Source organism: Procambarus clarkii, chromosome 67 (genome assembly GCF_040958095.1).
Source record: "Procambarus clarkii isolate CNS0578487 chromosome 67, FALCON_Pclarkii_2.0, whole genome shotgun sequence".
Taxonomy (NCBI): domain Eukaryota; kingdom Metazoa; phylum Arthropoda; class Malacostraca; order Decapoda; family Cambaridae; genus Procambarus; species Procambarus clarkii.
Genome location: NC_091216.1, coordinates 29,685,497 through 29,711,367, shown reverse-complemented (window position 1 = coordinate 29,711,367; position 25,871 = coordinate 29,685,497). Strand labels below are relative to the sequence as shown.

The 25,871-nt window shown below is 41.0% G+C and overlaps 1 protein-coding gene across 3 annotated transcripts in view; it reads right to left on the bottom strand.

Moving 5' to 3' along the window:
- cysu (Curly Su) overlaps nucleotides 1-23,157 on the bottom strand; it is a 95,912-nt gene extending 72,755 nt beyond the window's left edge. The window contains exon 1 of one of the 3 annotated variants that reach the window (XM_069310601.1): nucleotides 23,046-23,157. The gene's annotated coding sequence lies outside the window, so the exon portion shown is untranslated. Of the gene's footprint in view, nucleotides 1-3,851; nucleotides 3,991-23,045 lie in introns of those variants that run through there. The other 2 variants (XM_069310598.1, XM_069310600.1) reach the window with 2 other exon arrangements.
- Nucleotides 23,158-25,871: the final 2,714 nt, after the last annotated feature.

Below are 25,871 nucleotides of genomic sequence, written 5' to 3'. Positions count from 1 at the left end.
CTGTCAAACATTACAACGGCGTTAAAAATAAAGTTCTTCAAAGCAATCTTCACAACCAATGTTAAACCAAAACTACAAAATGCAGCACCGGCATGGAATCCACACTTTATAAAGCACAACCCACAATTTAAAACGTTCAGAGGCTTGCAACAAGATTAGTAACAGGACAAAGAGGGCTAAGTTACGAGGAAGGATTAAGAGAACTTAAACCTCAATCCTAGAAGAGACATCAGAGGGGGTCATGATCACAACATACAAGATTTTGAGGGGGGTGGGGGAAGAGACAACGTAGACATGGACAGTCTTAAACTGAGAAAAGTAGTACAAGAGGAAATAGGTGGAAGCTGCGAAAGCAAACCAGTTGAAGGAATGCAAGGAAATTCTCGTATCCTGTATTGTTGGGGCTAGAGTCACGAAGTTACGCAAACACTTACAAACCTGTACATCTTCTCAATCTTTGGCGCCTTTGTTTATAATTATTAAACAGTTAATGAGCTCCGAAGCACCAGGAGGCTGTTTATAACAATAACAACAGTTGATTGGCAAGTTTTCATGCTTGTAAACTGTTTAATAAATGTAACCAAAGCCATCAAAGATTGAGGAAAGATGTACACGTTCGTAAGTACTTGCGTAACTGCTTTGTGAATCTGGCCCCAGGTCAGCAAATAGAATGCACGGAAAATATTTGAACCCACTTAAATCCACAACTTTAAGGCCAGATTCAACAAACAGTTCGACCAGGAAAGTTAAATTATAACGCAACAGGCACAGCAAGGCTAGTAGGTGGGGTACAAAGAGCTAGAGCTCACTTTCCTGTAGACACTTAAGTAGACACACACGTATGCAATCTTGTGGTGGTAAAGGCATGCAGAGTGCCAGGGCGGCCTTGTGGAGGTATAGGGAGTGCCAGGGAGTGCCCGGTCTTGTGGTAGTAAAGGTATGAAGAGTGCTAGGCCGGTTTTGAGATGAAGGAGGTATGCAGAGTGCCAGACCGGTCTTGTGGTGGCCAGATTTTTAAGATGAAAATACTAACTACGCCATATTCCTGTGCCTTGAGTTCTGTGTCAAGATCAAGCGGGGATCAGAAGCCAGTTCCAATAAGACTGGAGGGAGGGAAAGAGAAAGGTTCCACTTTCTCTCCTCGTGGCTAGCTAAATTTCTCCACCTCTCAACCACTGGTTCCCTCGTGTGCTTTGGGAGATTTTGGACCACGAATTTACAGAAGTCACTCAGCAAAAGTGTAAGAGCACTACAGGAAAGTGCTAATATGTTCACAAAGGTCAAACACATAGGCCCATACAAAGGTTATAAAGATGGGACATTAGGCGCCAAGCTCTCCTCCTGTAATTACACTTTGGTAGCCACCCACACCCACCCACCCACACACACACACACACTTTCACTGCACCTGTTGCTGTATTGTTTGCGGTAACACACATGCCATCTGTGAACACCAGAACACACAAGCAGGAATATGAAGAGACAACAGAGCTCATCTTCACCCAGGATACCTGGATAAGGCAGGCAACAGAGCTCGTCTTCACCCAGGATGAGGCAGGCAACAGAGCTCGTCTTCACCCAGGATGAGGCAGGCAACAGAGCTCATCTTCACCCAGGATGAGGCAGGCAACAGAGCTCGTCTTCACCCAAGATGAGGCAGGCAACAGAGCTCGTCTTCACCAAGGATGAGGCAGGCAACAGAGCTCATCTTCACCCAGGATGAGGCAGGCAACAGAGCGCGTCTTCACCCAAGATGAGGCAGGCAACAGAGCTCGTCTTCACCCAGGATGAGGCAGGCAACAGAGCTCATCTTCACCCAGGATGAGGCAGGCAACAGAGCTCGTCTTCACCCAGGATGAGGCAGGCAACAGAGCTCATCTTCACCCAGGATGAGGCAGGCAACAGAGCTCGTCTTCACCCAGGATGAGGCAGGCAACAGAGCTCATCTTTACCCAGGATGAGGCAGGCAACAGAGCTCATCTTCACCCAGGATGAGGCAGGCAACAGAGCTCATCTTCACCCAGGATGAGGCAGGCAACAGAGCTCATCTTCACCCAGGATGAGGCAGACATTGAGGAACTAGACCACAAATGTCAACAAGAAGCCAGCAGGTCTACAGAAGTCTGAGTAGTGATTGGTTATATTTTCGGGGTCATGCCCCCCCCCTTGCTATTCCAACGCGTTACCTTCACAACAATGCAACCCCACAATAGTTGCCTAACTCACAGGGTATCTATTCACTGCGAGGTGAACAGAGGCATCAGGTATGAGGAAGCGTCCCCAAATGTCTCATCCCGCCCAAGAATAGAACTAGAGTCCACTTGGTTGTGATCTGACTGAACATTGTGCTATACAGTTGCAATTAAACCAATGGGACAAAGAAGTTGTTACAACAATCATTAACTTCTTAAGTATCCTAAATATTTCCTTCAGGCCTGCCCCCCCCCCCCAACGCAACCTACAGCTGCATAAGATTACATGTTAAGTTCTGGAATCTAAACGTATGTCAATGGAAATATAAGGAATTAAGACTACCCCATAACAAGCCAACAATATAATTAAAGTAAATATAAACGATAAACTGGTTATTTACAATGGTTAACCACAATGGTGACAAAATTCCCAGTTTCAATATACAGAAACGAATAGGTATATAAGCACCTGTAAATTATTAAAGTTACAACTAATCACCAATACTTTCTTTGCCAAGGCAAATAAATGAAAAAGATGGCCACACTATGTAAGTTTACAATATGTAAATTCTCAACTACATCTAAGGCATTGTATATTATTCGCGTGAGGGAAATTCCTAGCCAAGAACAGGACTCGTGCACGATTTTCAAAACGAGTCCGATTATTGTCATAGAGCCTCGTTACCCGGTATTAGCACTGTGTCGCTTGATCACAACACGTTTGTCAACACTGTCCCAGCCGAGCAGGGACACACGTGTCAACACTGCCCCAGCCGAGCAGGGACACACGTGTCAACACTGTCACAGATACAACTGTCACAGCTGTCTGGGGAGAAGTTACATGTGACAGATAACTGTTTATATGTTGTGTTATTATTGTGTGACCTTAAGACTGCATCACATCGTGACAAGCAACAGCGTTATCACTCTCATCATAATAAAACTGTGGAATCTCTGCATGCAAGATAAACACCGGACGTGAGCCAAACTCATTAAGAAAACAATGCGAACCAAACCACACGTATCTCGTAGGGCCACGCCGGTCTTGTGGTGGTGAAGGCATGCAAAAAGCCAGGCTGGTCTTGTTTTTTTTTATTATTATTTTCTACCACAAACGTGGCCACACATTTACAATGCTAACCAGCATATATACATTTTCTTCTGTCCTCCATGGACAGGGTTAGAGATGTGATAACATATAGTTCAAGGGTTTATTGCCTTATGGTGGTAGAGGTATGGAGAGTGGAGGTATGGGGAGTGCCAGGCCGGTCTTTGGGAGGTATGGGGAGTGCCAGGCCGGTCTTGTGGTGGCGAGGTCAACCTGGCCAGATTTTTAAGATGAAAATACTAACTACGCCATATTCCTGTGCCTTGAGTTCTGTGTCAAGATCAAGCGGGGATCAGAAGCCAGTTCCAATAAGACTGGAGGGAGGGAAAGAGAAAGGTTCCACTTTCTCTCCTCGTGGCTAGCTAAATTTCACCACCTCTCAACCACTGGTTCCCTCGTGTGCTTTGGGAGATTTTGGACCACGAATTTACAGAAGTCACTCAGCAAAAGTGAAAAAGCACTACAGGAAAGTGCTAATATGTTCACAAAGGTCATACACACACACTTATTTCTAACATCTGAAAAAGAGAACGACTTAAGAGTGGACATACCTGGAGATGTAACACCAGAGGCGCACATCAGCAGAATAACGAGAGCAGCATATGCCATACTGGTACACGTCCTTCGTCAAATGTTATCCTTCATCATCTTGGACAAAGATTCCTTCAGAGTGTTGTGTATCATTTGTGAGATTCATCAAGCATGTTGCTCCAGCATGTCCCGTACCTAAAGAAGCAAAACAAAACTAGAAAAGGGCCAAAAATGTGCAACAAGACTCGTTCCCGAGCTAAGAGGATTGAGCTATGAAAAAAATATTGAGAGAACTGAACCTCCCTACACTAGAGAATAGAACTGGATATCATGTACATCATTATTAGTAGACATGATAATGATGTACATGATACGAAGAGGAATTGACAAAGTAGATATATTAGCCATGTTCAAAATGAAGAACAGTTGAATCAGGAGCACATAAATGGAAACTGGAAACAGACGAGTCACACAGATCAGAAGAAACATTTTCAGAGTCATACACTAGTAAGGAAGTGTCGAAGGTAAACCGATAAACAATTTTAAAGGTAAACCTGAAAACATAAACGATTAAAAAAAAAAAAAGAGGTCACTGCATTGAACCAGCGATGGTGTACTGGCGGTTTAGGAACACAATTATACGAGTACAATAACAGAGGCAGAGAAAGTATGGGGTAGCGGCAGCATGAAGGCTACTTGTGTGCACCAGAAGACCTCAAGTATGAACATGAGAGCATCAGAGGTCATCTTCACCCAGGGAGAGGCAAACAGGTGCCTGACAGCTGGGTGGACAGCGCTTCGGATTCGTAGGCCTAAGGTTCCGGGTTCGACCCCCGGTGGAGGCGGAGACAAATGGGCAAAATGTTTCTTTCACCCTGATGCCCCTGTTACCTAGCAGTAAATAGGTACCTGGGAGTTAGCCAGCTGCTACGGGCTGCTTCCTGGGGGTGGAGGCCTGGTCGAGGACCGGGCCGCGGGAACACCAAGCCCCGAAATCATCTCAAGATAAGCTCAAGATAGACATTGAGGAAATGGCCACAAAGCCCACTAGGAGTCACCGGCGACGATATACTGGGGTTTGGGTAGGGATTGGTTCCCATTATCGGGGGCCAGGGAGCCTGTTAGGTTTCTCAAGATGCCCCCTAGGAAAACTACTGACCTCTCCAAGAATGTAACCCACAACAGTTGCCCAATTCCCGGGTACCTTTTTACTGCTAGGTGAACAAAGGTATTAAGTGAAGTGGAACGTGCCCAACCATTTCTGTCCCGCCCGGGAATTGAACACAGAATCCTCAATTGTGAGGCGAGAACACAGCCAACGGAACACACTGACTTTTCAACATTCCCTTCACATGACAATTATATTGGAACTAATTTTCATGAAATCAGACAGACAGATGAATAATCCGAAAATTATGCAGACAAAAAGAGGTTGCTGTACTTTTGAAATTCAGAAAAAAAGGCATCTTGCCATAATCTCTTCCATACATGTACTCACCTCACCACCTCCACTCACTAATCAGCCCCTTCCACACCCAACCACACTCCTTCCCCAGTATGCACTCAAGCTTCTTACCAACACAACCTGATCCCTTCCTTCATAAACTCTCAGATCGTAAACAACAGACACCCTACACAACATTGGCACATTTCTCTTACAACAAAATTCCTTCCCTACAAAACCAGACATTCACCTCCAATAAAAACTTAAATCTCTCCCTTACACAAATTAGTCTCTTCCTATATACACTTACACCCTTCCCCAAACAGCCAGACCCCAACTTGCTAATATACCCTCCCATATACTAATATAACCCTTCCATATACACAGAGCCTCTCCCATGCAGATTCCTCTTCTATATACTCTTAAATCTGTCTTCCAGAGAAGCAGACCTCCCTTACATACACTCGGACCCCTCCAGTATATTCCCTCACAGATAATGAGGTTCACTGTTAAATGAGGCAACGAGTCTCCAATATTTCTCACTCTCAAAAAGGATGAATATGTATTGAAAAAAATTACCCTTATCCTCTGATCAAACTAAATTCCAAGCGGTCACTAGGGATACTACTTTCAAATTAAAAGTAAAGGTGAACGTATTAGTTGAAACTATTAATGCCAAAAGGTCTGGACTTCACTAGCTGAAAGAAAAAGTATAAGGCTGAATATAACTATGGGATTGTCAAAGATCCACAAACCTGGAAACCCAGTGAGTCCGGTCATCAGCCAGAGACCCCACGTATAGGCTGACATTGATTTTAAGTCATTTATTATGCACTATTCCCATCACACAAGTGCTGGTGAAAAGGACTGGAGGCTGGCTGAGAGATTTAACACATGGCTCCATACACGCTATGCTTTCAACCTTAAGGCACTTGAAGAATGTGTCAGACTTATTGCGAGGGTCACATGTATCAGGTAGGAAATTTCTGGATGTTGAATCGCTGTTTACCAACGTCCTTCTGGACTAGACAATTAGAATGATGGAAAACGTTTGCACGCTTGTGAACGGCGCAGAAAGCACACTAATTGCACATCACGCTGCTGAAAGACAAGAGTTCGGGAAAACATGACAGCCACATACAAAATTCTCAAGGGTAACTGACAGCGTAGATAAGAACGGATTATTTAACACTGGTGTCCTACGGGCTCACTATAGCCCGTGCTATATAGACATTTCATTCTGAGTATATAAATCTAAAACAACATGGGTGGTACTCGCACAATGGGACACAGGTGGAACAAAGTAGCCAAATGAGCCCCAGAAACATTAGAATACTTGTTTAGTGTGAAAGTAGTTAATAAATGGAATGCATCAGGAGATGCGGAGGAGGCAGACTCCATACAGTTTCAAATGTAGATATGAGAGAGATTAATAAGCTCAAGAATCTGCACACCAGTAGATTGATGGTTGAGAGGCGAGACCAAAGAGCCGAAGCTCAACCCCCGCAGGCACAACTAGGGGACACAAACAACTGCTCGAAGCATGTTCCAAAGAGGTACATTTCCTGAGCGCTGATGGTCTCTTATATAAACACTCCCCATTGGTTGACCACACGGAGTCCTATTTGTGAATTTGTAAGTGATACCTTTAAGAGAAAGCTCTTGTTCATCTGTACCTTAAACCTGTACCCGACATATACTGTAGAGATGTTGATGACATCTTGCAAGTACCTGGCGAGGCACACTTGCTCAGTAGGAAGCAGGGTGACAAAGAACTCACTAGAGTGAGACATGTCCTTGTCAACAAATGATAATCTAATGCCAATGTTGAAGAGGTCATTAAAAGGAAGGTGAACTGCCGTGCTTCCTCTGACGAGGAGCGCCACACTACAGAACCTATCCTATCCCACTTTATAAACTCTTCTACACGAACTTGTATTAAACGGCCCGCAAGACTGGGGGAACTGAAAGACCCTCCCAACATTAAAAAGAGGAACTCAAAAAAACTTCTAAAACGTGTCTAAATATTGTCTTAATGTGCCTTTACATGCCCACTTGGAAACAGTCAGTGAACAAGGCGCATGATAATGCACAAACAACAAGGCTCTATCAAAGACCTCATCATTTATACACACAGATCCCTAACTCGATATATCCCGACCAACAACGTCAAAGTAATCGACAGCTAAAACAATAGGAATCAGAAATAACCGAAGTAATACATATTAAACGCCCAACTCTCAACAGTGGGCTTACCCCTAGGTTCACGCTACCAGCCTCAAGACCAACACAGAACTGCCAGCTCACACCACACACACTCACCCAATTGGATAACTTCATCATCTCACCGTTCATTTACGGGCTCACCATAGCCCGTGCTAAATGGACATTTTGTTCTGTTCATTTCGTAGCTAAATCTAAAACAACAGCACCGTTCATGGCATCGATGAACGATATGTATAGTCAAATCTGCTAATTTGAGTTACCTTTCCCTCTGCTCTAAGTAAAGAACTTTAGAAATATAGAAACGATTCATGCTAGAATCACTGATCTAACCGTTTCCATCAAATTTAATAAAACACACACATGGTTTAGTTTCCATTGTCGGGGACACGAAGCCTGCGCTAGTGCACTGAGGTCCTCCTTAGCCAACTGCTGGCCTTCCCAAGGATGCAACCCATAACAATTCTTTAACTCAGATACTTATTTACTGCCACGTGAACGGAGACATCAGGTGAACGAAAACGTTGCTCAAATGCTTCTGTCCAGCAGAGGGAATTGACCCCGGAACTCTCATAACCCGCAGAATGAAGTACTCACTATATATCTACCTATATATATATATATATATATATATATATATATATATATATATATATATTATATGCATATTATGTATATATGGTGCACGTGTGCGTATGTGTGTGTGTGGGGTGGGGGGGAGGTTGTAGACGATGGGTGTGGTTCAAGTTACTGCACGTAAGCCGTTATGGCCGCCCAGCGAGGGTCCGTGAGACATGGCCGCCGCCTCCCTCCCCTCACGAGGCTCTTGTCTCTCCCCCCTCACGTTCACGCCCCCGCTAACACGACCTTCACCACAGTTACCACATGCGCACTTTGTTGTACTACAACCTCCCATTATATCACATTTTTTGTCAGTAATTTCCAATTAGTATGGCTAACCTACAGTTAGACTGAAGTTGCATGTACGGTGTTCCTGCACCTGACATGAGTAGTTTGCATGGACATATAACATGACATTTCAAAAGGAAATGATTTTTAATAATTATTATTATGATAAAAAAAGACACTTGCTAACTCGACTGCTTAAATTTGGGATCGTTGCGACCAGAAGGTTAATGTTATCTATAGTAAGCGAAGTGTAACTGTCGTGTCAGGCGTAATATTAATGCAGTTTCTGAAATGCCATCAATTCTCTAAAACAATATAAAAAACAGAGACAAAATGTGTAAGAATAAGTTCAGATACAGCAGTTCCTTTGTTTCCTTTCCTCGTCGAGGAAAAGTTCCCGATTGTCCAGTATTGTTCGTCGCATATTATCCTCGGTTTCTCAATTTTAGTTCTCTCTAACGAAGAAAGTTGTGATTTATTATTATTGCAATAATCTTTACGTGACTTCCGTGTAAGACTCGATCATTACGATATTTATCATGGGCGACGATCATGCAGGTGGTCAGGAACTTGGTGAGCGGACCCCATGTTTACCAGCATCAATAACACCTTTGTAAATAAAATTATCATTTGATAATTTAAAAAAAAACGTAAGCTAGTCTGGAACAAATTTGGACAATTCTTTGGGCAAGGAAAATATGCTTATGCCCTTTATAGTCTTTAAATACATATTTGAATACTAATGTCAGTCCATTATTGATTTCTTTCGTGTAGATTCCATTCCATATCCACCGCTGCCCCTTTCTTGGGTGTTTGGTACATTAATAGTAAATTAAAACTATGCAAGTTCTAATATACACTACTTAACTGAAAGAACATTGGGCTATAACAGACTAATTAAATTAAAAAACACTGGGGAAAAACATTTTTGGGGGGTCTCTTGCAAGAGACAAAATTGCCCTTAGACATGAAGGTTATTTAGTAAAGGTGATTCAAATTCAAATTTATTCAGCTTTGAGAATCTATCAATATCACAAACTAAAAAAAATATAGTGTGGAGTATTTTGAAGTTTATTATCAGATTGTTATTTTTCTAAGATTTTGAATTATCTAAAAATAAATATCGTAGTACGGGTTCTACATTTAAGTTTCCAGGATAACCAGTATACATTGTTCATGTTTTTTTTTTGTAACTAATGGCTGTAAGCTAATGTAGGCTTATCAGTAATTCTAAATATACAAATATTTATAAATAAATAAAATTACCTGCATATCGTTAGAGATAACAAATCCTTACCTATAACTTAACCCAAAATTCCTAATTGGTTATTGAGATTTATTCGAAATATGATTCCTTCGAAATATATCTAAGACCAATAAAAAGACGAAACATAAATAGCCGCCCATTGAGCTGCATTTTACCATCACAATCACCCTCTCTTCAGAAACAATGGTGTACAGCATGTGGAAAGGAAAATTAATATAAGAATGTCTTACGAAATACTTATAGGAAGCAAAATATAGCACAGACAGCGAATTACGGACAGTAAAGAAATTACTTATTTACAATTATGGTAGCCACCTCTAGTTGTTCGCTAAACCACACTACACACAAGTGGTCAACTAGAGTAGTTATGGAGCTTAAAAATTAATTACATTTGTAATTTCAATTTTTTTTTTTTTTAGATGTTCAAGGTAGAGAGATCCTTAGTAGTTTCGTTGTGATAATGTGCTAATTTACGTATCTAAGGTGAAGATGCCTAGTAGTTTCGCTGCATAATTTAGATATTTAATGTAGAGATATTTAGTCATTCGTTGTATTAATTTAGGTAGCTAAATGAGAAATAAGTTTATTCTAAGAAATAAGTGTATTCTTTAATTTTCTTTATGATTTTCAATTGTTTAGAACAGGAAGTAAGTAATTACCAAAGAAGGCACCAAGCCGGGAAGGCTATGTAGCCCTTAGAACAGGAAACTTATTAGTCTTATCGAGTACACCCTGCCAACGACCAACCTTCCCCAGAAGCGATCCACAACAGTTACCTATCTCCTCTATACCTACTTACAACTAGGTGAATAGAAACACCAGGTGTAAGAGAACGTGCTCAAACGTCTCGCCCTGACCAGGACTCCAACTCGGATCCAATCGGCTGCGAGTCTACTGCACTACATGTTCCTATACAGCATTATACATGTCAGATACTCATTATAGTTTAATAAAACTCGTAAACCAGAATAAAAAAAATTACATTCACAGATGTGGCATACCTTGCTTTATTTCTGATACTGAACTAGTAAATAGTTCTAATAATATACTGAGCAGCAGATCTAATAGGGTACTGAGCTAGTAGTTTACACAATTATTGAACTAATAGTTATAACAGGATACAGAGAGAGAGAGAGAGAGAGAGAGAGAGAGAGAGAGAGAGAGAGAGAGAGAGAGAGAGAGAGAGAGAGAGAGAGAGAGAGAGAGAGAGAGAGAGAGAGAGAGAGAGAGCAATAATTACAAACATTCCTGGACGCCAAGACTCCTGGGAACTTGGTTATAATGGGTGCGTATGCCTGGTGGATGCGACGTGACACGCAAGGTCACGGAGGTGTTGCGGTGTGTCTGTAGGTTAATATACGCCGTCCACGGGTCGTTGTCCCTCATCACGTGGAAACTGAGTTTCTTCAGATTAAGCATACACCCCTAAGACTTCCATACTAATGTAATGAAGAACTTAAAGCCTTCAACCCGAAAAAAGTTGTAAATTTTCTAAAGAGCTAAAAGAGGTACCAGAGGACAACGAATGAGTACCTCAGAATGAGAAGTAAAGAGACAATTTAGAAACTGTGGATAATGCAAAGATTCATCCAAAAATGTGTTACCACCACATTACGAGACAAACTACAGTAAAGGAACTTGTGATCAAACTGAGGATAGGAAAATGACAAGATCATGTGTGAATCAACCGATAATTCCAGTAGGTCTTGATAATAAAGGGGAAGTGTCTGAATTGAGAGAATAGATGCCAAACCATGGAGAACTTGCAGAATTCAGATTACCAGAGATGCAGCAAAGAGGCACCTGATGGAGCTGGACACGATTAGGGCAGTGATATCAAATAAGATCTCAACATGGATACCTAAAAAAGGAAGCTGAACAGCTGTGCTGGCAACTTACTATGATGTATAAGGAACTGGAGGTAGAAGAACTTCTAGAAAGTTGAACGACAGCCAATGCTGTGCCCATAATAAAAAGGGAAATGGGTAGGAGACGTTAATCTACAGTTGTGTTCCTTACATGCTATGCAAGGCAATATAAAGACTGTAAGGATGAGACTAATAGAACATCTGGAGAGAAGATGTTTATAACGTAACATCAACATAATGAAGAGACTGAATACGATGGATGTCTACAAGGAATTACAGAAAATCTTTGACACATTGAAAAAGTAATGAAGCTGGATGTTGGAAATAAGAAGCCGTTGACACACAGTGTCACAATAGCGTGACTGAAAAATTTATATTCAACCCACAAATCTGAAAACAAAATAATTGACAACGTTTCGGCCCATCCTGGACCCGGACGGACCGAAACGTCGTCAATTCTTAAACGTCGTCAAATCTGAAAATATTATTTTCAGATTTGTGGGTTGGGTGTCTAAGAGGCATAAGGAATCAATTGTAAGGAGAAAGTCTATTGGAATCGGTTGGCGAAAAAGACCTCAAGGTTGATATCACACCAAACATGTCACCCGAACCTCACATCAACTGGATATCACCATATTACATATACAAGGTTGGCCAACATGAGAATTACTTTCAGAAAAAAAGATATCGCTCAGGACCTTATATGCCACACATGTCAGACCAGTTCTGGAATATGCGGCATCAGCGTGGAATTCTAATAGCGTTAATTACTAAACATAGCTGGAGAGTCCAGATGTATGTCACTAGACGAGTCCCAGAGCTGAGAGGTATGAGTTATAGGGATATATAAGCACCATATATAAAATACCTAGGGGAAATAGAGCAATAACAGGTTATTTGGAATAAGCGGTACACGAACAAGGGAATACAGGTGTAAACAAAGTACCCAAATGAGCCACCGAGGTATTAGAAACTGATTTTACAGTCATTGAGAATAGCTGAATGCGATAAAAATTAAGTGGTAAAGACAGATTCCATACACAGGTTTAAATGTAGATATGACAAAGCCCAAATGGATCGGGAACCTACACACACATTCGATTTAAGATCGAAATGTGTACATATCGATATATAGAATACAGTGCAGTACAGGACTATAATTGCATTTAAGAGCCATAATAGTGCTAATGATGTCATCTAATAAGCAGGGGTGAGACGCACTTTGGATGGGCATTTTACGAAAACATTAGTTAAACACAATCTTTGCACAAGATGTTGTCCACCACCATGGAGCCACTATCAATCAGGTGATGTCACTGTAGGTGGGTATGCGGGGGACAAGTGTCCAAGCCACAGTGAGATTGGACGCCAGAGATCACGGTTGTCATGGACTGGAACAGTTGTTGACGGCGTTAGTAACTGGTGGCAGGTTATGGGTCATGGTAGAGGAAGCATTTATGTATGATCTGCTCTTATTTGCACCTGGTTCCCTTTGAGGACTTCATTCATGGGGAAGGGGGGGGGGGACCTTTGACAAGCCGCCGGCTTCCTGTCTCTGTCGAGGCCACTAGATAGATGATGATAGCCCTCAGGTAAATTTTGGTAATTACATTCCATGTTACTCTGCTATTTCTAGAGACCAATTCTATATTTTGTTTTTAGTAATTTCTTCCTGCTTCCCTTAGTATAAAGATTATTTCTGTACATTCTATATTTCGCGGCGAAATTGATGGTTCTATTAAACCTAATTTATTAATATCCCTTCGTATGCAGTAAAAGACTTATCAACATGTGAAGAGGACGTCATTGACCGCCAGATGGCATCCTCAACAAGAAAACGAAACAAATCATAATATTCTCTTTCTTTTAGTCGGTATGTTATAGTGTCAGTATCTGGGGTTGAGTTAAGAGTGTTTGGTTACAGAAAGCATTAGAAAATACCGAGTAAAATCGGACAAAAGACTGGCACCCTGTGATGTATTAGAAATATTATTTTTTCAAGCATGATAAAGCACTTGCTGACGGGTTGACCCTGGTGGGTCTTGTAATTACTGGAGAGAACTCGTGTGAGTATTGCAAGGAAAGGAATGGCCGCAGGGCCCGTCTTCATCAGCCTTTAGTAAGCCAAGGCTGAAGTCATCCATTGAATAAGAGTTCGTATTTTCACCCGTAGCTTTGTCTAATAAATCCTCGATATCGTTACGACTATTGGTGTCAATATTCAATCTTATTTACATTCCAATTCATAATTCATTATTTCCTAATTATATATCCTAAAGATAAATATAACTTCAAACTTTTGCAGTATTTTCGTCCTTTACATAAGATGCAGATTCCATCCTATAACCACTACATATGTTGCTACCTTTATATAACTGTAAGAAAACGGCAAATTGGTGTAATAGTTTACAAAATACAAAAAAAAGACCACGAGGTTCCATCACTAAATATGGTGCTTCCATAAGGACATCCAGGATAATCATAGTTCTCAAGTTCAAGACAAAGCTCTGTGCTTGTGCATTAGACCTGTCCTCACTCTGTGACAAATATACAACCCAGTATTCTTGAGCATATCCTATCAAAACGTATATACCTAATCGACGTTGACTACTCTACAAAACCATACATTTCCAGTTATTTCATAATTCAGTAAAAACATTCTGTTTACAACATTAATGTCACTGTACCCGCAGTTATAAAACGTTAACAAATTCTTACTGGACAGTCAGTTACGCCGGTCACCTCAACAACATAATAACTACCAATATATATATTGTTTCCCCGCTATCAGGGACAGGAAGCCTGCACTTATCCAGGTCCCTCTTGGCCATCCACTGACTACTCAATTTCCCAAGTCCTGGGGTACCTATTTTACTGTTAAGTGAAGAACGGCATTGGGTGAAAGGAAACGTGCTCATTGGTTTCTGCCATACCCGGGGACTGAACCCGGGTCCCTCGGGTGTGACCTGAAGACGTAAACAGCTACAGCACAGTCGTCTACGTCTTCGGATACGACGTATTGTAAACACTGTCCAGTGTTTGCAATGTTTCCGGGATTGATGGTGTTTCTTGGCTAAGGGACTTCTAAAGTCAGCTTCAGTATATTTTAATATAAAGTTGCATGAATTTAGTATAATTATTAATCCAATAATTAGTATAATTATTGGATTATGTAGAACGCCAGAGGATGAAACTGTAAGCAGGAAGCTGCAGGCTAGTTAATTAATCAATGCCGCTTGACACTGGCAAAGGAAAGGAGCAAGTTGCATTAATTCTAACTGTTTTGGATATGAATTAATGTTGAGGTTAAGTGAACTTTAAGGATTTATTGCGTGAGAAGAAACTTGAATTTTCACGAGGGCGTGAGAACTTGCAGGATGCGTGAGTTTCACGTCATATGTATGAAATTTGGCAAGTCTGCAGACTCACTGATATATGACGCCGAGGCTATCGTGACCCATCCACAAGGCTGGCTCTGTCTCTGTGTCCGTTTTTGTCTGTGTGTGTCTCTGTGTGTGTATATATATATATATATATATATATATATATATATATATATATATATATCTGTGCAAGATTTGAAGAGCGTTGGTCTCTGGGTTAAATATGTATGCAAGTTTACCCGCGGGCGCCTGAAAGTGTTCATCACTTACTTTCCAACAACTTGACATGTTTCTTGTGAGTAACGGAAGAATCTTCATGTCGGAGCAAGATCACGCAAAAGCTAGGTCACTGCTGTTTCCTCATGGCAGCTTAATAATTCATAAGATAGTTTGCACATGATGATCAGTGATGAATCATTGTTACAAAAACCTGGATTATTAATTTTAAAAAATTTGTACTTTTGTATGGATGTATAGTAAGGATATTGATAGAAATTTCTGTCATGCGCTAGGCTACACAATTTAACGAGACACCGCACACAATTTTGGAGTTAAACACCACACAGCCTTCATTTGACGTTACACACTAACAAGATAGTTATGCGTCACATGCACACTAGGTTACTAATATCATGTTAATATAACGAATTATTCAAGATAATTCCAGCTAGCTTAAAGATTAAAAACATGAGATTAAACCTAGTACCAACTAGTGAATATAGTACAGTGAATAGAGTGTAGTGAATACAGTACAGTGAATACAGTAGGGAATAGTGTAGCAAATACAGTACGGTGAATACTGTACAGTGAATATTGTAGCGAATACAGTAGTGAATAGTGTAGCGAATACAGTACGGTGAATGCAGCACAGTGAATACAGTGTAGTGAATACAGTAGCAAGCACACGCACTGTCACACGCTTACACCTAACACGCTAAGCCAGGGCGTGAATTACACAAGGATTATCACACACCACCCTACGCTTCTGTACGCATGGATGTGGGTTAGTATATACACTCTTATGTAAAGGTCTCAGAGAAAATACACACATCTTGCATGAATATATTGCTATAATGTATTAGGACTTTCCCGCACCAACGCATGCGCACGCACGCAAGCACACACATACACACACACATATGGGGGCCTGATAGTTGAGTGGACAGCGCTCTGTACTCGTAATCCTAGGGTCCGGGTTCGATCCCCGGTGATGGCAGAAACAAAATGGGCAAAGTTTCTTTGGCTCGGGGAATTGACATATTGTCCCGTTTTCTATTTTGGGTCCTCTGGTAGGTTAGGATAAGGGGTACTTTTTTACGACAGTTTCTTGACGTTGGGAAACCTTAGGATGACGGACTGAGGAGAGCCTAAACAGACAGTAAAGCTAAACAGATATAGTTCGAGCCCAGCAATGACAATGAGCTTGGACTGAGGTAAGAAATGGTTTAAAAGCCATTTGTATGTTTGCCCGTTTCGTGCATTTAAGTCCCTAAAGCAGGCTATCATTCAGAACTCAGCGCCAGCGTGACTCCTTACCTCAACTGTTATACACGAATACAAGAGGGCAGCTTGCTCAGGCTTGTGGCTAGGCGGTTATTAGTAGATTGTCTAGATCAACCCCATATGAACCCATTCCCACCCTTTTCATTACATCTATCCCCTCAAATTTCCTCCACACCTCCCTTCATTCCATCCTTCTTCCTGTGGAATGGGCGGGAAAAAATCAATTTTCCACTCATTCTACCCCGTACACTCCCACCCCCTCCAGTTCTACCCCCCTTCCCATCCCCCACCTGTACAGTTTAATAATTCGATTATGATGGAGAAAGGTGGTGGTGACTGGAGAGGTTTCATAGCAAGGGCGGGCCTTAACCCCGGCGTATAGTCATGACGGCCGCGGTGGGTGTGGTCTCACGGCTGTGGCGTTTCTCAAGGATATAAAGTCTCTCCTCCTTCCCTCCTGTCAGTCGACCATGTCTTGGGAACCCAGTCAAATTTTATATATTTTACATTCTTCGGTTTGATGTATTTGTCTTTGTTTGATAATCAGATGTAGTCATGTTTTCTAACGTGGACCAGCCAACGTATATGGTCGTTTATTGTTGTTATTCGATTACAGACATCGACACTGGATTACGGCTAATCCAACACCAAATTTCAGCCACATTAACACTGGATTACAACATCAGCAACACTGGATTACATCCACACAAACATTAGATTACAGCCACACCAACACTGAATTATATCAGCACACTAGATTAGGGCCACACCAACTCTGGAGTACAGTCACTTCAACACTTAATTACGGCCACACTAATACTGAATTAGGGCCACACCAACACCGATTAAATAACGAACAAATAATACATTTCGACCATGCAATATGTTTATTAATGTACAACTACATGATAATGATAACTGATGTACGACTATAAGATAACACGACCACTCCACCGATGTACAGCCATATGATACTACAACTGATGTAGGGCATCTGTTATATAACACACAACGATTTAGGCCCCTACCACCACCCGGCAACATCAATAAAGCATCACACTTTACATACAACACGACCACCAATTAACAACCACAGGACCAGTAACGTCACATGGTGCATCAAGCAGCCATGTGTGACCACACACACAACAGTTGGCTGGGCCGACACCGTTAACTGTAAAAACGGTTCCTCACAAAATGTATCTTTAAAAAAATCCATAGAATTTGATATATTTATTATTTAAACAAATTGATGTATGTCACACAACCCTGACTTTGTTATTGTTCTTGAATGAGATTATAGTTTACACTTGAATTTATTATAGTCATACTGCTAATGATATGCGTGAGCAACTGTGGTGATGCAGTAATTCCAGTTGTTGGGAGGACAGGAAGCCTGCACTTAGGTCAAATGCCAGGATGCAAGCCATAATAGTCGCCTAGCTCCCGGGTGCCTATTTCACTACTAGGTGAACAGTGGCATCAGGTAAAATGAAAGGTGCCCAGCTGTTTGTGCCGGGGGATTGAACCCGGATCCCTTGGTTGTGCGCCGAGGACGTAGACAGCTATGCTACAAGGACCCATCATATAATTGTTTACACTTTAACAAATTATCATACAATTGCAATTATTATATTCATTTGTAAATCCACATTAGAATTAGATGGTTATCATTTATTTTTTACTGTTTTCTGATTTGTATTTTTCGTTTATTGGAATCCATTATGGTTTCTAATTAGTTTTTCGTCATTTGGGATGCATTGTGGTTTCTAATTTGCAATTTCCGCCTTTTCGGGTACAGTATGGGTTCTAATTTGCATTTTTCGTCTATTGGGATACAGTATGGTTTTTATGTGCATTTTTAGTTTATTGGGTTGAATTATGATTTTTAATTTGTATTTTTAGTCTATTAGGTTACATTATGGTTTCTAATTTTTTTTCGCCAATGGGGGATATGACCAACAAATCTCCGGCCTCCTGTCCCTGTCGAGGGCACTAGAGAAATTTTGGCCTTTAGGTACATTTAGGTAAATAATGGTTTATAATTTATATTTTTCGTCTATTGGGATACATTTCGTTTATTTCCATGCGATATTTGGAGAAGTCCTAGTTGTATTGACTTGCAACTTACAGCACTTGTACACAATCATATGATGAGCAACCTAATGAAAGGGGTCACTTTAGAATATAGTGAACGTTTGAAGGACGAATTGGAATTTTGATCGAGTGAGGTTGTCTGTACAAGAAATAAGATTAACTGCACCACCGGCTGTTCACTCACACTCATATAAGGAAGTGCTCTGGACACTGGACACTGATATAAGGAAGTGTTCTGGACACTGTCTGCCATTCTTCCACGGAAGAATGGCAGACAGTGCATCATCTTGCCACATCCCAGTGCAGGACGCTGGGATGTGGCAAGGCAATTGATGTCATTTAATAAATTTTATGTTCCATGCAAACCCTTGGAACGTCACACTGGAGACCTTGCAAGATATACTTGTCGATTTCTAGTGTTGCTAATACATTTGCACTCAAGTGTGAACTGGACCACCAAGGTAAAGGGTCATTGCAATTCGGAGGGTGTACTCACCTAGTTTTGCTTGCGGGGGTTGAGCTTCGGCTCTTTGGTCAGGTGTATGTGTATGTCTTGAGGTGTGCCTGTTGCAGACATAGGTACTGCTCAAGGAAAGTCTCCTGCATGGACCAGGGAAAGGGGGAGGGATGGGAGGGGGATATGGCTGAGAAGCGAGCTATATCCTGTTGTGACGTTGCAGCTCGAGGCAGTTACTCTCTCCGCCAATGGGCTGTCCCAGGTGAACTTTTTTACGGGGCTGGTCTGAGTGCTGGGGCTGCAAGAACATCCCGTTGATTGGAACTTTCGATCAAAGCTGTATCGTGTATCTCCGCCGTGTCACCCAGGCGACCTGATAGAATTTCTTGTTCAAGATTATTAGATGTAAAGAAAAAGGAAAGGGAGGCTGGCATAAGCAATCCGGTAGGCTGTCCGGAGGGACACTACGGCCATCTAATCGGATGGTAATATGCAGGCGATGAGTCACAATAACGTGGCTGAAGTATGTTCACCAGACCACACACTACAAAGTGAAGGGACGACGACGTTTCGGTCCGTCCTGAACCATTCTCAAGAGGATTGTGAATGGTCCAGGACGGACCGGAAGGTCGTTGTCCCTTCACTTTCTAGTGTGGTCCGGAGGGTAATAGCTTGTTTCTACAGTGAGTCGCCCTAGAAGACGGTCGAGGACTTTTTCTAGTAAGGATTTCAAGAGGATGTCAAGGTGTCAAGCTTACTTAGTTTAGTGCGACTGTGGTATGAAAAACACCTTAGAAGGTAAGTTAGCTCAAGAAGGAATAGACGTTTTGCAAGAAGGTAGATTGTACCTAGAATCTCTGTATAACATACAATACATGGAGGTCACCCAAGCGGGTAACAGCCACAGGATAAATTATGTGTATGTCTAGCAAAACATGTTTTACTCATTTAGTAATGTGAGTTGGAGGAAAGTGTCTCACACTTAATTGACTTAAAAATGAGACCTAAATTGTCTCCTTACTCTTGAATCTGGCTAATGCCTTTCCGGAGTACCTCTAAGGTACTGGTGAGACTGCCAACTTCCATAAAACTGATATCGAACGTGCTTTATTTGGGGGGGGGGGGGAGGGGCAGGTTAAGGGCTCACTTTATTGAGCACCTTCACACGACTCAATTTTGTGTTTTACAGTGATAAGCTCTAAGTCGCCGCTTTAGCGTGACTTGATGAAAGGAAGCTTAACCAGTGCCTTTGGGGTCTGTGAAAATGGCAGCGTATTCTCGCACTGCTGCGGCTTCGCAGCCTAGGGGGATCCCTATCAATATAAATAAATATAATATATATAATGTATGTATGTATATATATATATATATATATATATATATATATATATATATATATATATATATATATATATATATATATATATATATATATATATATATATATTAGAATGTCTGTCCGTTTTACTTCCTTGTTTTACGTTATAGTTATTATAATTATATTAGCTGGTACAACCCGTGTAAAATCAAACATGTATTAAAGTTAGAGTACCTCAACCTAGAACCAATTAATCTACGACAAATGTGTTTATTACAAAATACAATAACATTGTTAGTAGAAGTATTGATTCCCACACTGGGCAATGCAATACTGTACTTCACAATTACTGGGTGTTATAGACAACACCCTGGTGGGTGTTATAGACAACACCCTGGTGGGTGTTATAAACAACATCCTGGTGGGTGTTACACACAACACCCTGGTGGGTGTTATTGGGTGTTGTGTACAACACTCTTGTGAGTGATGTATTCAATGTGCCTTTTTGTATTGGCTTTCATGTGATAACAATAGTTGGCCCTCTGACATTAACTTGGACTGTATAATACCTAGATAAAACGTTTGCGTAAGTGACCTTATTTAGTTCTCTGGAGTTATAAATAATCATCACTAACATCATGTTTATTGTGGAGAGAGAGAGAGAGAGAGAGAGAGAGAGAGAGAGAGAGAGAGAGAGAGAGAGAGAGAGAGAGAGAGAGAGAGAGAGAGACAGACACACACACACACACAGACCTGGTAGTAAAATCGATTGAAAGGTCGTGTTTCAGGGAAAACCAGTAAAGCAAGGCTTATATGAGCTATGGGAAGGGAAACCTCTCAGCCTGCTAACGGGAGTCAGAAGTCGTTTACTCCTGTATCCACTTTATTTAAAAAAAGGAGTAAAACTGTTAGGTTAAGAATATTTCATAGGAGACCGGGGATTATCTAATTTGATCCCCCTTCATGTCACCAAATTAAAGAGTCTTGTAGTACAGTTGGCTTCGTTTTCGACTTACAATTGGGATCCCGGTTTCGACTCCCAGGCGGGACAGAACAAGTTGGGTACGTTTCCTTTCATCTACTACCTCTATTCTCCTAGCAGTAAATAAGTACCCGGGAGTCAGGCAACTGTTGTGGGGGTTGCATCCTAGGTAGGGTCATTAGTTCGACCTTGTGGGGAGAGGAACCTCGATACAATACATTTACACAGGCTTCCTGTCCCTGACAAAACTAAAAAAAAGAATTATTAAGATTACATCAGTGACTATCAAATTTTGAAACAATCTCGTATTATTCTTTCCAAACAAATATATTCTGTTCTCGTCACGTAGTTACAATATAAACTGTGTGTGTGTAACTTTTGTAACTTGTATTTTGTTGAAGTTTATTTTCCATGTTTTCCTGTATTTTAATCTTATGACTTACATCGTTCTCTTAATATTTAAGACTTACCCCTGGTACCTCATTATTCAAGACTTATGCAGGTGCCTAGTTATTTAAGACTTACTCTGGTGCCCCAGTACTTGAAACTTATGCTGGTGCCTCAGTATTTAAGACTTACTATGCTGCCTCAATATTTAAGATTTTCATTTGTGCCCCAGTATTTAAGACTTACTCTAGAGCCCCAGTATTTAAGAGTTTAGTGTCCCAGCATTTAAAACTTACTCTAGTGCCCCAGTATTTAAGGCTTATACTGGTGCCACAATATTTAAGACTTACAATTTCGATAAAATGCCCACAGCACGTAAGGTGGAGGCAAGCAAGACTCGTTCTGCAACAGACCTCATTTCGGTACCCAACTTACAATTCTTAAAACAAATATGTGCATTTATTTTTTTGATCTTTCAGGTATACGTCTCACGTGTTCTTCAATTCTCACTCTAGAGCTTCACGCGAGTCATTATTCGACTTTTCTAAATGTATTTCCCCTTTTATCACAGTAGTCGGTATTGTACTCTGAGCAGTGATAAACAGTTATGTATTGTGGTCTGAACAGTGATAAAGATATGCATTGTAGTCTGAACAGTGATAAACAGTTATGTATTGTAGTCTGAACAGTGATAAACAGATATGTATTGTAGTCTGAATAGTGATAAACATATATGTATTGTAGTCTGAACGGTGATAAACAGGTATGTATTGTAGTCTGAACAGTAATAAACATACGTGTATTGTAGTGTAAACAGTGATAAACAGATAATCTGAAGGGAAATAAACATATATGTACTGTAGAGTAAACAGTGATAAACAGATACGTATTGTAGTCTGAACGGTGATAAAACAGATATGTATTGTAGCCTGAAAAGCGATAAACAGACGGCCGTATTGTTTTCTGGAGTAGCCGTCGACACAAAACTAGGCTTTCACCGCCACGCGAGTCAACATGTTGCCTAATAATTTAGAAATTTTCAGACAGGTGGTTGAGTAAAGCTGCTTGGCCTGTGAACACGTCAGTATTACGTAGCAACTCTTGACACGCTAAAACTAAACATTACGAGTCACTGATGGTTAGTGAAGGGTCCCCCCACTCGACCATATGTACACGCCTTCTCCAAGGCCGAGGTGGCTACCTTTTTACACCGTTACTTTCGGCTTTAGCTTATAGGACTGTTGTATCTAATACGGCGGAGACTGGGAAATGACCTTAAAGTTGTGAATGGAGGTGGCTCCCACAAATGCTTCTTTCATGGCATTTCACTTGTTGACCACCTGTACAAGATACATGTATTTCCTTATATTTCTTACCTGTAAGTGTATACGACGTGCGAGATCTTGTTCTTAAGCCCCCATCCTCAATCCCAGTCTTCACTGTCATACTTGCTCTTGAAACTTGTGGAGGTAGACGCCATCCACAGCTTCTTATTGAACATTTGTCTTGCTGGCCACCCGTTCTCTGCAACAATGTTAGTTTGGTTAGTCTAACATTGAAGGAAATAATATACTGTGAACATCACGCTAATAATATGCTGAATATAAAGATCAAGAACAGTATATACTGTGAACATGAAGGTTAAGTATGTACTGTGAGAACGAATACAATACTATACTGTGAACATGAAGGTTAAGTATGTACTGTGAGAACGAATACAATACTATACTGTGAACATGAAGGTTAAGTATGTACTGTGAGAACGAATACAATACTATACTGTGAACATAAGACCAATGATGTACTGTGAACATGAAGACCAAGACCAATGATGTACTGTGAACATGAAGACCAATGATGATGTACTGTAAACATGAAGATCAATGATGTACTGTGAACATGAAGATCAATGATGTACTATGCACAAGGCCAATAATATACCAAAAACATGAAGGGCAATATTGTACTGTGAACACGAAGGGCAATATTGCACTGTGAACATGGTTAATAATATACGGTGACCATGAAGGCTAATACTGCACTGTGAACATGAAGGCCAATACTGTACTGTGAACATGAGTAGGCACTGTACAAAGCTTTTGTCGTCTTATGTTATTGGTGATTTTATTGAGGGAAAATAAAACGTATTCGAGACAAATATTTAAGAATAAGAGTGGCACTTTCTGAGCAGGGTCACTGCCAGGATCTATTGTTCTAGTCTGGACACCGGTGTTCGCTCTCCCTGCCACTGGCACGAGCAGTTCCGGCCTTCCACACTCTCTTTGTCTGTGGCACTCTCACCTCTCACCTCATGCTCCACCTCTTACCTCATGTTCCACCTCTCACCTCATACTGCACCCCCACTCCTCACGGCTGGCCCCTCTCTCGTCACGTTGATCACCATATCATTTGGGCACACTGTACTCCGTCAGCTGTGTCCTGGGAACTGGGCATGCCTGTCTGCATGGGGAAATGAATTACACCTTTCTGACTCATCTGTGTTTCCAGTTCCATCCGACGTGTCTGCTGGAACAGGCACTCTCTCGTCCTCTCAATTAGCACGTCTCATTTTGTATGTTGTGGTCACCACAGTAACAAGTGTTAAGTAGCGGCTCACAAATATCCGTTTTCTATGGATCGGCGAATCACCCGTCCTCTTGACTAGCACATCACATTCTGACGTATAAATCTTCAAAGGCTAAAAACTGATGTACTAAAAATCACAAGGGATTCGCAAAATTGACGTGATGTCCCGTTTTCTATTAGTTGGTCCTCGGTTAGGATAGGTTAGTTTAGGTTTGGACAATTTAATACATCTATTAGTTGGTCCTCGGTTAGGTTAGGTTAGGTTTGGACAATTTAATACGTCTATTAGTTGGCCCTCGGTTAGGTTAGGTTAGGTTTGGACAATTTAATACATCAGTTTAGTGACGTTGGGAACGCTGGAGAGAACGGGTTGCTCTGTCCAACCGTTAGTTCCCCAAGGTAACTCCTAATTTCTGACCACATCGTCTAAGATTAAGAATAAAGGGAACTGCAAAAAATGTATTGGCCCATGTGAGGTGTAGAAATTATAGGCTGCAAGTTTAATGAATTATAACTTCGGGTTTCAGGTTAAACATCTACTGTAGTAAGAATCCAGAATAGGCAATATTGTTGATAAATAATTCACCTTAAATGTAATTATAATCACTTAGCTTTAACGTAGTTATGTAGTGATGAACGTAAGACTATATAAGTCCGTTACGACACGAGAATATGATCCACCTGAACTGAAGTTTTGTATACAAGGAGCTGCTTCCCAGAGCCCTGCAAAGAATTGCCTTATAAATACAACAAATTATTTGCTGCTATAAGCCACTGGTAAGTTTAGTAAAATTGACACACATATGAGATTTTAAATCCACAAGAACAGAGAAAAAATATCTATCATAACACACAGAAATCACAATAACGTGATGCATCAAATGATCAAAAAATCAAATAATTTTGCATCAAATAAACAAAAAATATCTATCATAATTCCTGACCCGTCATGGTGGTATCAAGCCTCTTTAACTGGACATTTAGATATGGTGCCTATATACACTTGGCGTCAAGGTAACAACAGGTTAGTTACAGACACTTATCTGAATTCCTTGTGCTGATGATGTCTGAAGGCGTGTGTTAAACAGCCAGGTGCCAAACGGGTTCAGGTATTACCAGACCGACGCCGGAATGTGTGGAATAATGGCTGCCAACGGACCAGGACCAGACTTACCCTCATCCATCCCCGGGGAATTAGACCAGAGAGGTCCTATCTGCACCTTTGTTAACTCTCGCCGTTTTAGCCATCTTCTGATGTACAAAACAGGAACTATCAGACACTCTTGGGCCAGAAAAACCGTCGTAAAAGGCTGTACGATGCAAGTTTTGTGCGCGAGCTGTCCGTCTCAGAGCGTGCAGCGTGCGTCTGTCCGGGCGGCGTGTGGGGGCATCTGCCATCATGGCTGCCTTCCATCATTATCATTTAATTATTAATTGTGTTATTAATTCTGTTGCGTTCTTATTTATGAAATTGAGGCTTAGTTATTTATTAAATTTATTAATTTAGAATAAAAACCCACACTTGTGTAAGTTTTTATCCTATGCTATTATGTCTGTGAGTAAACATTGCCATTACTTCATATTATTAATGTTATTGTTCCTGATGATGTAGAGTG